Source organism: Falco peregrinus, chromosome Z (assembly GCF_023634155.1).
Source record: "Falco peregrinus isolate bFalPer1 chromosome Z, bFalPer1.pri, whole genome shotgun sequence".
Taxonomy (NCBI): domain Eukaryota; kingdom Metazoa; phylum Chordata; class Aves; order Falconiformes; family Falconidae; genus Falco; species Falco peregrinus.
In genome coordinates this window covers 84619706-84633070 of record NC_073739.1, presented here as the reverse complement: position 1 = coordinate 84633070, position 13365 = coordinate 84619706, and the positions used below count along the sequence as shown (strand labels likewise).

The following is a 13365-nucleotide window of genomic DNA, read 5'->3' as shown; positions in this document are numbered from 1 at the left end:
AAATACATGATGAAAGGTAAGTTGTCTACACCTCAGCCCCATGAGCTGTTGTGAATACAGTAAGATTCTGGATAGGAAGGAAATACAGGAAAATCTTAAAATGAAGGTGCTAGCTATGTGTGTCCAAAACTGACCATGTATAACCAGTATGTAAAGGATCTTGGTCAAATATTTCCACCTTTTCTCAACACCTAACATCAGTGTCACACTGTACCACTCCACATACATACCCACTACTCATTTTACTGCCATCAAATGAACAACAGAATTATTTCATACTTCCATCCTATACACTGAAGAGATAACTGTGATTACATCAGTCACCCTCCAACTAAACAAAATTTTCCCAGTTATATTATACTGGCAGAGAGTTTTCTGCAGCACAGGGCTGAGAAGAGAGCTATGTATGTACTGGCAGGAGTAACTCTGTGGTAGGAGGAGCAGCAGTTTTAGTGTAGATGAAGATTTGGGGAGGGAAGCAACAGCATCAGTACATCACCCACAGACATACTGTTCTCCATGCATGGAAGATGTGGAGAGTACAGAAAACCCATGGTTGTGAGAGGGGGGGTCTAAAAAGGGTCAGAGATTGTAAGTACAGTATGTAAATAGCCATTGAGAGGGCATGTTTATGGGGAAAGAAACCCTTAAGGTGAGGAAGACAGAAGGGAATAATGGAGATAAAAATGGTGTTCTCTGTGGGAGCTGTAGGCTCACACTGCAAGAGGAGATGTTTGCAGTCTCAGTATGCTATACATCTTTAAGAAATAAGATGGCTTTGACCAATGGCACAAGCTTTTCCAGAGGCTTTACAGGCACTGTTGAGCTTCCTTTGTGTATCCTATGCTTAAAAATTTTATAAGCTGAGCTACTCTTGTATTTACAGATAGTACAGCAACAGGGACCCATAACCGGTAAGTAGAGTTGGATGGTACACCCTTTTTCTTAGGGTTTATGTGAAGAGATTATAGGCTTCAACAATTTAACTGCCTTGTTTTATTTCCACTTTATATTGCAGTTGCATCTGGAAATCAGAAAATTCAGTTTTAAAAATAAGAGAGGGAGAGATAGGGGAGCAGAGCAGAGAGGAGGAAAGCAAGAAAAAAAGAGAAGAAACTAAGCAAGTTAAGACTGAATGTGTTCAGTCGCTTATTTGGCTTGACCTAATCACAGAGATTTCCCCAAAACTATTAATATATGAAAGCTGAATTCCATTTTACTCATTCTCCCACTACATTTTACTGTTTCCAGAGAGATGGGCAGCATCTCTCTGACATTGCACCCTTGACCCCATGAAAATCTTGAACAGATTAATGTCTATAGTCTCATATCTCTTTAGTAGCTGCTAATCTATGCAAAGCAAATTGTTTTGGATTTACCTAGAACATTATTGCCCACCCTGTAATTTGTAACTGCTGTTTGCAGTGACAGAAACTCTTAATCCCACTACATGATAGAGATATACCTCAAACTCACTAAACAGCAAACTTTTTAAGGGCAAAACACCAGGAGCAGCTAACCACTCAGCAGCTCGATTCTGAACAAAATTTTTCCACAGATTATCGTCTGTTGCACCATGCTTCTTGCCTGGGAGAGCAAGCACTCATTGGCTTGGAACCACCAGCTGCACCCATCTCCTCTTCGTGTCCACAGCTCCCACCTCCATAGCGTCCCACCACCCTGCTGGAGTGGGACAGGGGAGGGCTGCGCCATGGGGCATCATTCCTCAGCACCAACCTCCCACCTCTCATCCCACAACAGCTCACCAACACCCTGGTAGGACAGGTTTCCTGGCCATGGATCCGTCCTCAGGTCTGTCACTATCACCACCGCTGTGCTGCTTGAGCACCTCCTTGGCGAAAATCAGGATGTTCCACCTAGTACAGAGACATATCCATTTAGATCAAAATGTATCCAAGAGCAATTTTCACATGAAGATGTTCCTTCATTCCCATCTGTGCATATCACAGTTTTAAATACTGCTTCCACTTTCCAAACTCTTGCTTCACCAGAAAAAATAGCCAGAGCAAACTACAAGGGAAAAAAAAAAAAAAAAGGAAAAAAAAAACCCCAATAAAAAACCAGATGAAAATGAGTAACAAATAAAAAACAAAGAAACAAGGAAATGCTGAAGCAATCACTCCTCCTTACACATTCGTTTTGCTGTCTGACATACACAATAAATTGTAACAGTTACCAAATAACCATTCAAGTTCAAATGATGTACATACATCTATAATCTTAGTTAGCTGCTTGCTGGCATACTTCAGGAATGCCACTGTGTTCTCCAGTGTAATTCTGTATCAATGACTTCTCCAAATAAATCTAGTTGCTGGTTTATATTAATGAACTGTCACAGTTCCCATTGTTTTCCCATAGTCTTGCAGCTGCATTCTTTCACAGGTGCTTGGCAAATTAAAATGATGCTGGTTTGGGGTTTCAGGCTGATACAAAATCACTCCTTCAGCAGATTGTTAGGGAGTTATTCATGCAAGAAACACATCTTTAGACAGTCTGCTTTCCTCCTTATCCTCCTCTTCCTTCACTGACCCTTTGCATTTCTCATGCTTCCTGGTGATGAAATAAAAAGCAAGATTGCTTCTTGTTTCTGCTTAGAAAATAATTCATTTGACAGTAATAAGCTTGGAGTGGAAAGCATAGCTTGACTCTGCTCTGTTATCCTGATGTAAATCAAAAGCACTCCCAGTGAAGCCAGTGTGCTGGGCCTCATGATGGTGTAAACTGGCATAGCTCTTGCTGTTCTGAGTGGAGCTGGACTAGCTTACAGGCTAGCCAAAGATCTGGCACAACTGATATGGGTATAACTAGTAGGATAATTGGGCCAGTAATGTTGTTAACCTACCAAAAAAAATAGAACAAGAATGGTAATTATGATCGTTTAATTTCTAAGGCACAATTCAAAGTGAAATCTCAAAGCATTAGGAGTGTTTATGACAGAACTCTCTGCCCTTGATCTTGGGGAACAGCAAAGCCCGGCAACTTTCCCTTGAGACAGTGGGAGATGCAAGCACTACTGCTTCTCAGCCTCAATGCTCCCCTTACTCTGAGACAAACAGACTTTAACAACCAGTTACAAAGTTAGAGGCATCTGACATTTCAGGCTGTCTCCATTTTTGGATGCAAAAGCTGTAACATTCTGGTGAGGACCCCACCTAATGGCAGGCATCTCCACCGGTTTGCAGGATCTTTGTGTACTCAGCAGGGAGATGCTTTCTCAAGGTGGGTGACTGCAAGCAAGAAACAGCCTTGGGTGCTTTAAATTGCCAGCTGGAGGCATCTTAGCTCTTACTATTGACTCATATTAAGGCTAGGAATGTCAGCTCTTTCATCTATATCTTCAGACTAGACCTGTAAATTCACAACCTCTGAATCTCTTTGCTGTTACATCTTTCCCAACGCAGAAACAGAGAACTGCCCTGAGAGCTCGCTGACAGGCACGTGGCTGTGCCCCTTGTGAGCATGAACAGAACAGGAGGGAAGTTTTGGGTCAGCTGAACGAGACATCCAGCTGGTGTAAATCCATGTGGATTTCCCTGACTTGAAAGGTAGCACGCTGTGTTCTCATCCCTTGGGAAAGGTTGATCTCCAGGGCATGCAGAAAAGGGTCGTGGAGGAGCCTGCAGGCTGCAGAGACCACTGGGCTCTGAGGGTCCCAGGAAATGTGCATGCCAGCCGTGCCCCCGTGATTCCCCAGCAAACCCAAAGGCTCGCTATTAAAGTCATGGGTGAGGATAAGACAGTAAATATTTGCCACGAGGTTAAACAGTTGTTCAAATGATCCAGTAGGGCATCGTTGCTTTTATTTAAAATATTTCACTTGTGGCTTAGTATTAACAATAACAATGAGAACATTTAATATGCAAGAATCTATTCATTTGCACTAGCCAGATGCAGTTTTGCTTTGTGTTTCCTCCCTCTAGTGCTTTTTTTTTTTCCTAATCCCTCATTTCTTTTCAACCTTTTAAGCTCTCCCTCTAGTTTTACAGACAACACAATCAGTGTATCTGAACAAGGCCCTACAGTTCCTGCTGGGGAACAGGAGGTTATTATATTTTAGGGATAACTTCATGCATTTCCATTACTCCTTCTAAACCAATTTTAAGATACTTATTTACATTTAGTGCATATTCAGCAGTGAAATAACGTTGCACTAGGATGATACACATACCACAATCAGGAGGTTCTGAGCTGGCAATTTTCAGATCTTAGCGAGCACAAGGCAGAAGGAGATCCTGTATCAATGCCTGTTTTACTGTCTCATGTGGAAGAGGTGGCCCAGAGACAGTGCAGAAACATGTCTGTACCTCTGATACTCTAGCTGGGGAGCCTGGAAGCACTGACCACAACTGCTTTAGGGTTATCATAACAGGGAACAGTAGGTCTGGGACAGCATCCTTAGACTACAGGCTGCTCTACCTATTCCATCTTCTGGTCTCTCCTTGCTTTCTGCTGTGTAGAACTTTCCAGTGTCCTGAAGATCAGTCACAGGACTTCACCCAACAGAAGGACCTCTCCTGCCACCTCACGGATCATGCTGCTAAGCAACTTTTGAGTTACTCTGGCAAGGGACAAGTTTCCCACAATTTCCAAGTCCCAACAGCATTAATGATACAGGTTCCTAATGAAGATGACAACTTCATGGATATGTTATGCTTTTGACTTTGTAATTGGTTTACACTGCAGGGCCCAACGTCCGACACGAAACGTACTATCCATAAAGTGTACTTGTCCCCAGACTCCAGCTCCTGCCTTTGGTCCAAAAAGGACTGAGAGGCATGAGGGAACAGGTCAAAACATGTCTATCTTGGTGGTGTCATGGGAGAAAAGTGAAGGACATTCTGGTTTTCAGGAAGGACAGCTTACAGTAAAAACCCTCAGTGTCTGGATCCCACTGGTTCTGGTACCAACCAAGAGCTTTTAAGAAATATAAGATACATCTCAGACCATAGAGTGCACAGAACTGAGGCATGATGCACACCTTCTTCAGGAAGGGGTTTTGTGATCCAGGTCCATCTGATGCTGTAGGTTTGCCTGTTTTGCAAAACAACTCACCGGTATGGCAATGAAGGTCATGGGAAAACAAACTTACAGAGTTACCATATGTCAGAATGAAGTAGTGCAAGTAAAGACCTTACAGAAAAGCAGCAGATGCTAAAGAATTGTGGCTCAGGATTTCTGCACTGCTACACTGAGTACAGTGAAGGGTAGAATGGCACTCAGACACTGCACGTGGTGATAAGACAGGAAAGCCTACAAAGATAATTGTTACAATCAGCATGGGGGTTTTGTTGATAGCACTAAGATTATCTGTTATGGATCCTAGCTGTGAGAAACTGGGTACCCACGGGAGATGCACGTTGCAAGAACCCACTTGAAAAAGCAGCAGGCAATAGAATAAGAGAGCACAGAACCATCACCAGCTGTGGCAAACAGCACCGTACCGTACACCAGAAAAGATGGAAAGCAGAGCACTGGAAGATTTTCTGAGGTTAATATCCTTGGCAGTTCATATTCTCCTGAGCCACATAGGCTCACTGAAACCTTGCAAGCTACATTACTTGAGTTCAAACACAGATTTCATCCTCCACCTTGCTTTTACAAAAGCCAGCATTCAAAAGTGCTCTGCTTGCTGCTTCACCCATCTTCATGAACTGATTTCTGCCTAATGGATCAAAAGCAGTTTTCTCTTGAGGACCTCACCTGCAGCAAATTTAAACTAAACCTGGCCTGCAGCTATCAAAATCGTATCACCTGGTGTGGATAGTCAATGCAACTTACTTGGGTTTTATTCTTCCTCTCAAAATTACTCTTTCTGAGCATGAGAAGGTTCAGCCCATTGTGTGGTGGTGATTACCTCTGTAAAAGATGGCATATTGTAACCCTATTTCTTGCAAAAATTTAGAATAGGTTTCAACCTTCAATATGACTGCTCTTTTTTAAGATTCCAGAGGGCCCTATCAGACATACCATATTAGCTATCAAGGCAGCACTCTTAAAGTATATCCAAAAATTTGTCTAGATTATTTTTAAAAAAGATACAGGTAATCTTTATTTACAAAATCCTAAAACTGCAATGTTACTGCAACTGTGTCTTGTTAAAGGGTTGATGTCACATAGTTTGGGTTGAAGTTTAAATTTTTATCTAAACAAAAATATTCGACAAAAGCCAAACCCTAGTTCACTCTCAATTTGTGACAGCCTTTTCTTGATTATCTTCCCAGTAAAAGTTGCCTCATTAGAAAATTTGCCCAGTTAAGGACAAGAAAAGACTTTGGAATTTGATCTCATTTTTAATACAAATGTCTTTATGCTTCTTAGGAAACATTGCTTTAAAACATTTACACTGGATTTAACCACTGTCCTGCAATGCAGTATTAGCCCACAGAGGGCTTGCTACTGGTTTCTGCAGAGATGACAAGTCACAGGGTGTTTCATCTCTTTCTTGCTAGCTGCTAATTGCGTTACAAGATGCTAACTTTAAACATCTGAAAGTCTTATTTCCAGCCTCCAAGCAGAGAGGCAAGTCCAGAGAGGTGCTGTGCACCTGTAGCTCCTACACAATTTGCTCTAATCAGGTTAACTCCCTCTCCTGGGTGCTTACAGGCAGCCTGTTATCTTAGCAGTTGGGTATTTCAGTTCAAATCCTAATACTCCCTGTTACTGCAGTCAAATAACTCCATACCCATGCAGCTGGTAGGGTGTGCTTAGTTACTTGCCCAAGACCACAGCAGACATTTGTAAGGGAGCACAGGTTTGACCCAAGACATGTCAGAACTTAACCACTGTCCATCCTTTCCCCGTCTCTGGAAGCCCATGAGATCCTGTTGGTGGTTGAATTACAGTAGCATTACAAATACACAAACCAACCCTTCAGATTTTTTTCCAGATAAGAAAATTCAGCAAATACAGCAGTAACATGCTTGGGCTTCATTTCACACCATTTGTAAGAAATTTTTCTTCCTGATCTGCTGGCTTATTACTATATCAAGCTATCCTGTCTTTTACCTTCATTCCAGGGTGAGGTATTGGGTCTACTCAGTGGTTTTTTGCTAAGATGTCTTTGATGTCTTTTACGATTTCTCATAGATGGAAGAAGCTTCATTCTCGCACTTCCTCAGGCTGGACATGTGGGTTGAGAGGCACAGTGCTTAGGATTTGGTTGTGAGTGAGGTGCAAAAAGTAAACAGATGTTATAAGTGAAGAAAACTAAATTAGATCATGAAATTTCAGGATTGTTTCATTTGGAGTCACAGCTGGGAGGTTATTAGGAACAGAAACAAGGACAAGTATTTTCTTTCCCTACTTTGTTTTCAACTTGAGAAAACTTGTCTGAGCTCATCTTAAAATTGTGCAGCTACAAAGTCACCTCTCAGCTGCTTCCTCATTCACCTGTTCTGAAATTGTCAAACACCGTCCTTGGGCTGTGAGCTACAAGTTTAAGAATGGCTGTATAGTCAGTGGAGATACGTGGGTGTAAGATGACCAAACATAGGTGTCTACGTTAGGGTGAGCAGAGACATGTACCTCGCATGTAAACATCTAAAGCACAGACAGCCTAAATTTAGATATCTGAGTCAAGAGTAAATTGTTTCTGGAGTGGTAAGAAGCACTTCACTGGGATCCAAGACCAACAGAAGTTTGATGCTAGAAATCTCAGGCTGCTATGGGTTTTCTGCTCTTTGTATATAGTTTTCTTTCCAAATTCACAAAGATGAAAGTTAAGCTGTTCCTAGGTCTGTGCAGTAATTGCACAGTGGAATATAAACCAGCTGCCCTTATAACTTGTGAATAAAAATAACAACAGAGCTGAGGAATTCAGATCTCAGTTCAGAAGGAGCCCATCCACTAATCCCGCTATGACTCTCAACAGAAATATCATGGTGTATGAATTGACTTGCATGAAGATCTTGTTCTTATTCATTGTTCCTGATCACTTGTTGAATTATGCCAGGTTGATAGATTACATTTGAAATATAATCCATAACTGACTGGCTCTTCTTGAGCAGGGTACATTTTCAGATAAGCCACACCATCAGTTTTCACTGTGAGATGCTACACCTCACAACTTCAACAGTAGGTTGGAGAGTGGATGAAAAAATATTTTTGTAAATATAAAGCAGAAGGTACTAGACTGACTGTTTCTTGGCAAAGGAGATGCAGACTGCCTGCCTGTGCCCACACAAGAGGCTGAAACCAGTAACAGGGCTGGCTTCAAATGAGAGCAATTCATGTTCTCACTTGATTAGAGAATCTTAAGTTTTTACTCGTTGAGGACCACTAAACCAGTGCAATGATCTAGGCTAAGATTAGAGCAGGTTATTTTAGATAAGATAAACAATAATTTCTGGAATTATATTGACCAAAAAGATTATGCCAGCTCCTTTGCCAGAAGGATAACATAAGTCAGAGATCTGCTGTTCCCCGCTCAACAGTTTCCAGGCTCTTTGTGCTAAGGGTTCATGCATCAATCATTCCCTTACTGCCCCTTCCTAGCTGCCATAAGCATACTGCATTCCTTTCTAACTCCACTTATTACAGAAAATCTATAGGGAGCAAAGGCTGCCGCTTCCTTCTCTAATTTTTCTACACTGGCACTATTAAAAATCCAGAAATCTCCATAGGAACATGACTTTTTTCTTTATGTCAGGTTCCCTTTCTTCAGCATTACCAATGGGAGTTGATGGCCCTGCAGCCAGGAGCATACCCTGCTGAGGCACAGCATCACAGCAAGTCTTTGCAACAAGCATGGTCACGCTCAGGGTGGGTATCACCAGGTCAAGGCTGGGCTCCTGCGAGGGCACAGCAGCACTCTTCCCTTCCCAGCTCATGTGGATGCATGCCCCAAGGCTCACCAAAGCTGGAATTCAGACCCTCAGCAAAAATGTAGATGGTATATAAAAACGGTTCCATGTTGAACGCGGTGCTTCATGAATAGCTTTTCTTGCAATTTAAAGTGAAATGAGATGAGCCTTTCAGAACCTATCATTCAGTATATTCAGCACTTTTATCTACATTTTTGCTATGCAAAAATCTTTAAAATAATTTTAGTTGGGAATCATGCAGCTATAAACATTTTAAGCCTTGAATTACTTCCTCTCTCTTCTGCCAAAAGACACATAGTTAAATAATGTGACATAAAAGAGTCAAATGTTCTGATTCTTCTCATCTTTCTCCTTAAGGTGGAATACTGAAGGTGCAAGTGTACATGCTCTTTCCCACAGCCACAAAGGCAAGAACTCTACTTTCCTCCCATGCGATACCTCAGGCAGTAATGTCCTACATACCCTTAGCTTGCTGGGACATTAGACAAATGGAATCTCTTTTGATTACTAACAGTTTTGTCAATATTCATCATCTGTGAACATACACAGAGGAAAAGGTCAGGAGAAGACAAAGTACAAGCCCTTCCTTTCCGTTGTTAATATTCTTGGAATTCAATAACAGTAAAAGAAACAATTATGTGGACAATTATTTCAGTGTTTCCTTTTACAACATAAAAGCTACAAAGGAACATTTTTTTGTGATAGACTATATTCACTCTGATAGGATTCTGATGTTTTCAATTACTCTTGTTTCCAAGATTACATTGCACAGATAAAATAGTCATCTTGGAACATTAATGATGGGGCTTGGAGCAACCTGGTCTAGTGGAAGGTGTCTCTTGCCCATGGCAGGGGGTTGGAACTACATGACCTTTAAGGTCCCTTCCAACCCAAACTATTCTATGTGTCTATTATCAAAAAAAAAAACAAAACAAAAACCATCATCCTCCACTTATGTAAATTCTATTCTTGACAATTATAGTGAAGGCCTCATAGAGAAGTTGGGGCATTTGCAACATCATTCTATTCATGCCTTCATTTTTCAAGTTTGATTATTCAAAACTCCACTGAATAATTGAATTAATAGATAATAGCAGACAAGAATATTTTCTTTTAAATAAGTAATTTAATTATTATGGTTTATATCATGCAGAACATTAAACTCATTTGGAAACAGCTTCCAAAAAAGGCTTTTTTTAAAAAATTGGGATTGTTCAAGATTATTTTGGGTGAATGAGTATTGTAAAAGTGCCCAAGTGATTGAGGAGCTTAAATCCAGGAATAAGCCAATGAAAGAAGGGCTGTTAAGATACTTAAATATCTTTGTACAATGTATTTTAAATAATTTTGAACAACCAAAGAATGAGAGGAAGACAAATTTGTCTAGAATGTAAATAATTTGTCCATTAATTACAAGATATTTTATGTGAAAATTGAATTAATTTTTATACATATATATCTGTATGCCTCAAATAGGTATCTGAATAATTTTTAATGTCATGTATAGTATAGCACAGTTTTCATTATGCTTAAATTCATGTGCATAATTCAAAGAGGATCTTAGGAAAATAATGTATTTGTATGAAGCAAAGCAAGATACAGAAGTAGCCAAATGAAAGCTCACCAAGGAAAGAGAAAATAAAGTATTACTTGAAGGGAGATTTATGGCCTCAGCTAAGCTAGCAATGTTTACACTTGCATGATCGAAGCTGGGATGAAGGGAATACCACAGTGCACATTGCCACATTGAGAAGAGAGCAGCAGCAGCACAAGGACCACCGCCAGGGACAGCCGGAGGGGCATCCTACCAAGGTGTGTTTAGTTTCTCTGTGCAGGCAGAATATATTTGGGCTGAGTGCAATGGATCAAGATTTGCCAAAAAGGGGGGAGTCAGTCACCTGAACTTTCTTACCCCTTCTCCACGAAATGTAGTGCACAAGTGCAGTTTTGTTTTGAAGAAGCTGCTTTACAGTCATTTTACTGACTTATTAAGGCTGAGGCCCCATACATAAACATACTTTACTGGTGCCAAATATAGCTGGGTAAGCTGTGCCAGTGAAACACTCAGGAAGCAAAGAGCTGGTGCAGCAGTTGTGCCCAGGATACTCCACCCTGCGACAGAAGGGAGGGACACAGGACCGAAGTAGTCGAACATACAGTGTGCCCCATGCCCCTCCTGCCCTCCCTCCTTCCACCTCTGCCTGCCCAGCGCCATCTGTACTGAGCTCCCTTACAGCCGCCTCTGCCATGAGCCTGCAACAACTAACCAGGGTACAGCGAGCCAAATTCATACCCAGCCTACCTCTTCACATCAGTGAAGTTACAAGGGAGATTAATTTAACTCAAGATGTTTTGGTTTATTATTTCAGTAATTGTTAGGTTTTACCAAGTGATCTGGCACTCAGATTTGCTTGGATTGTATTCTCCTCTGCTTGTATGGTTCCTGCTCAGCAATAGCCAGACTTAGAGCTCTGTTTGTGTCCTATCTCTTTTTTTCAGAAGAGCTGCTTTTAAAACCCGGTACTGACTGAATTTCTAATCCTTAAAACATTTGCAGAAATAGAGTTTTCATCCCACATAATGGATTATCCAAAAGAAAAAGAAATATTGGCACAGATACCACTCTGGCTGGGTTTATTCTACAGCAAAGCAAATAATCTGAAAGAACAGAAGAAGTCTGGTGGCCTGACTCCCGTGTGTAGGTAGCACTGATGAGTAACTTCAAATTTCTATCTGCAATACTTAACTGTAGCTTCAGCTAGTCATCTCATGCCTTAAATAGACCAGAAGGTTTTCCATTACAGCATGAAGATATGTCAGCCTTTGAAAGCTGAGTTGCCTTTCAGGAATCTCTAAGTAAATTTTACAGCCTTTAGCTTCACTATGGTCTGGCAAAATCTGACCATTTTTATGTATGTCGCTTGTGTGTTTTGTACTTCTTTACCCCAGGTAAGCAAAGGTTTTTCCATGAAGGATGACCACTCAGGTTTGTCGTGTTCAAACATCACTCCCTGTGCTCACAGCCACAGAACTGGGTGCTCAGGATCCTTCCAGACCTGAGTGCCTTGGAAGTTGCTATGGGCTACCACCATCCATTTGATCTAGGACAACCATAGACCTCAGGATCGGCATCTACACCAAATGCTCTTTGGGCTCTGTGGAAGGAGCAATACAGCAGGGTTGGCTGAAGCCATGCCAGTCAGAGGTTGCCCTGGCTGCAAACAGAAGGACTTTGTTATGTTTTGTGTGCAAGAGGCAGGATGCTTGGAGATGCAGCAGAGTGTTACCCAGCATGAAAGACAAAGTCTTAAAGCACAGACCTGCTCTTGAGCCAAAAAACTGTGAATAAAAGGAGAGTACACCTGACCAATATTGCCTACTGTTAGAGTATTTGATACAGCCAGAAAAAACCCCAAACACAGAGCATTTGTACCATTCTGAAACAGAAGGAGGAAACTTCTGACTAAGTATGGATGGAACACTCGTGCAGAGTTCCAGTTAATGTGTTGTTCAATGAGGCAGTTGGAGAGACAAATGTAATTAGCATCTGCTGAACAAAAAGGATTGTTAGCAAGGAAAGAGGTGGTAAGACCCTATGGGATATGATACATGTCGCGACGGAGGGAAGACACAGTCACTCGATATGAGTGATCAGCAGACTTCGTTTATTGTACCTTACAGTCACCTTTTATGCCTTGTTATAATTAGCTCATACATATTACAAAAGTTAAGCTCATTATTGGTTAGTTGCCTAAATATCAAGCCTGCCCCTAGTTTCTCTTTTGCAGTTATCTGTTCCCACCTGCAACATTCTTTTCCCACCGCGATCTTCCTGTTACTGTGTAACAAGAACAGCCAAAGACAGTGTATTTTTGCTTTACTTCAGATAAGCTGAGAGCGATGTGCATTTTTGTCCAGCCAGCTGGACTATGTCTATGTGAACTTTTTCAGCTAGCCAGTTATCCACAATTCCCCCCTTTTTATTTTGGGCGACACGGGCTTGGTTGACCATTTTCAATAACAGCGTTTTAACACAGGAAAATACACAGCCAACTTATAAAATCTCAGTTCAGAAGTATAATTCCTGAAATACTTGAAAAATAAAGTTAGCTTGAATCTTTAATTTAGATGCTCTTTCCGTTCCAGTGATATAAAAAGTTTAAAAAATTCAAAGGTAATTTAAAAGTTCCAAAAAGAAATCAAACTGATGATATTTCCTAGTCAATAGGAATAATTGACTAGGAATAGTCAAACATCAGTTTGGTTTCTTTTTGGGTTTTGAGCTTGCATTAGTCCATGTTCAGAACTTTTAAATTACCTTTGAATCTTTTAAACTTTTTATATCACTGGAACGGAAAGAGCATCTAAATTAAAGATTCAAGCTAACTTTATTTTTCAAGTATTTCAGGAATTATACTTCTGAACTGAGATTTTATAAGTTGGCTGTGTATTTTCCTGTGTTAAAACGCTGTTATTGAAAATGGTCAACCAAGCCCGTGTCGCCCAAAATAAAAAGGGGGGA

At 40.9% G+C, this 13365-nt stretch overlaps 1 long non-coding RNA gene across 2 annotated transcripts in view; it reads right to left on the bottom strand.

Annotated features, from left to right (window-relative positions):
• Positions 1-1757: 1757 nt before the first annotated feature.
• Positions 1758-13365, bottom strand: part of LOC114013714 (uncharacterized) — a 28912-nt gene continuing 17304 nt past the window's right edge. Inside the window, exon 4 of one of the 2 annotated variants that reach the window (XR_008744840.1) lies at positions 1758-1877. This is a non-coding gene — a long non-coding RNA (uncharacterized LOC114013714). The remainder of the gene's footprint in view (positions 1878-13365) is intronic. The other variant, XR_003556857.2, reaches the window with a different exon arrangement.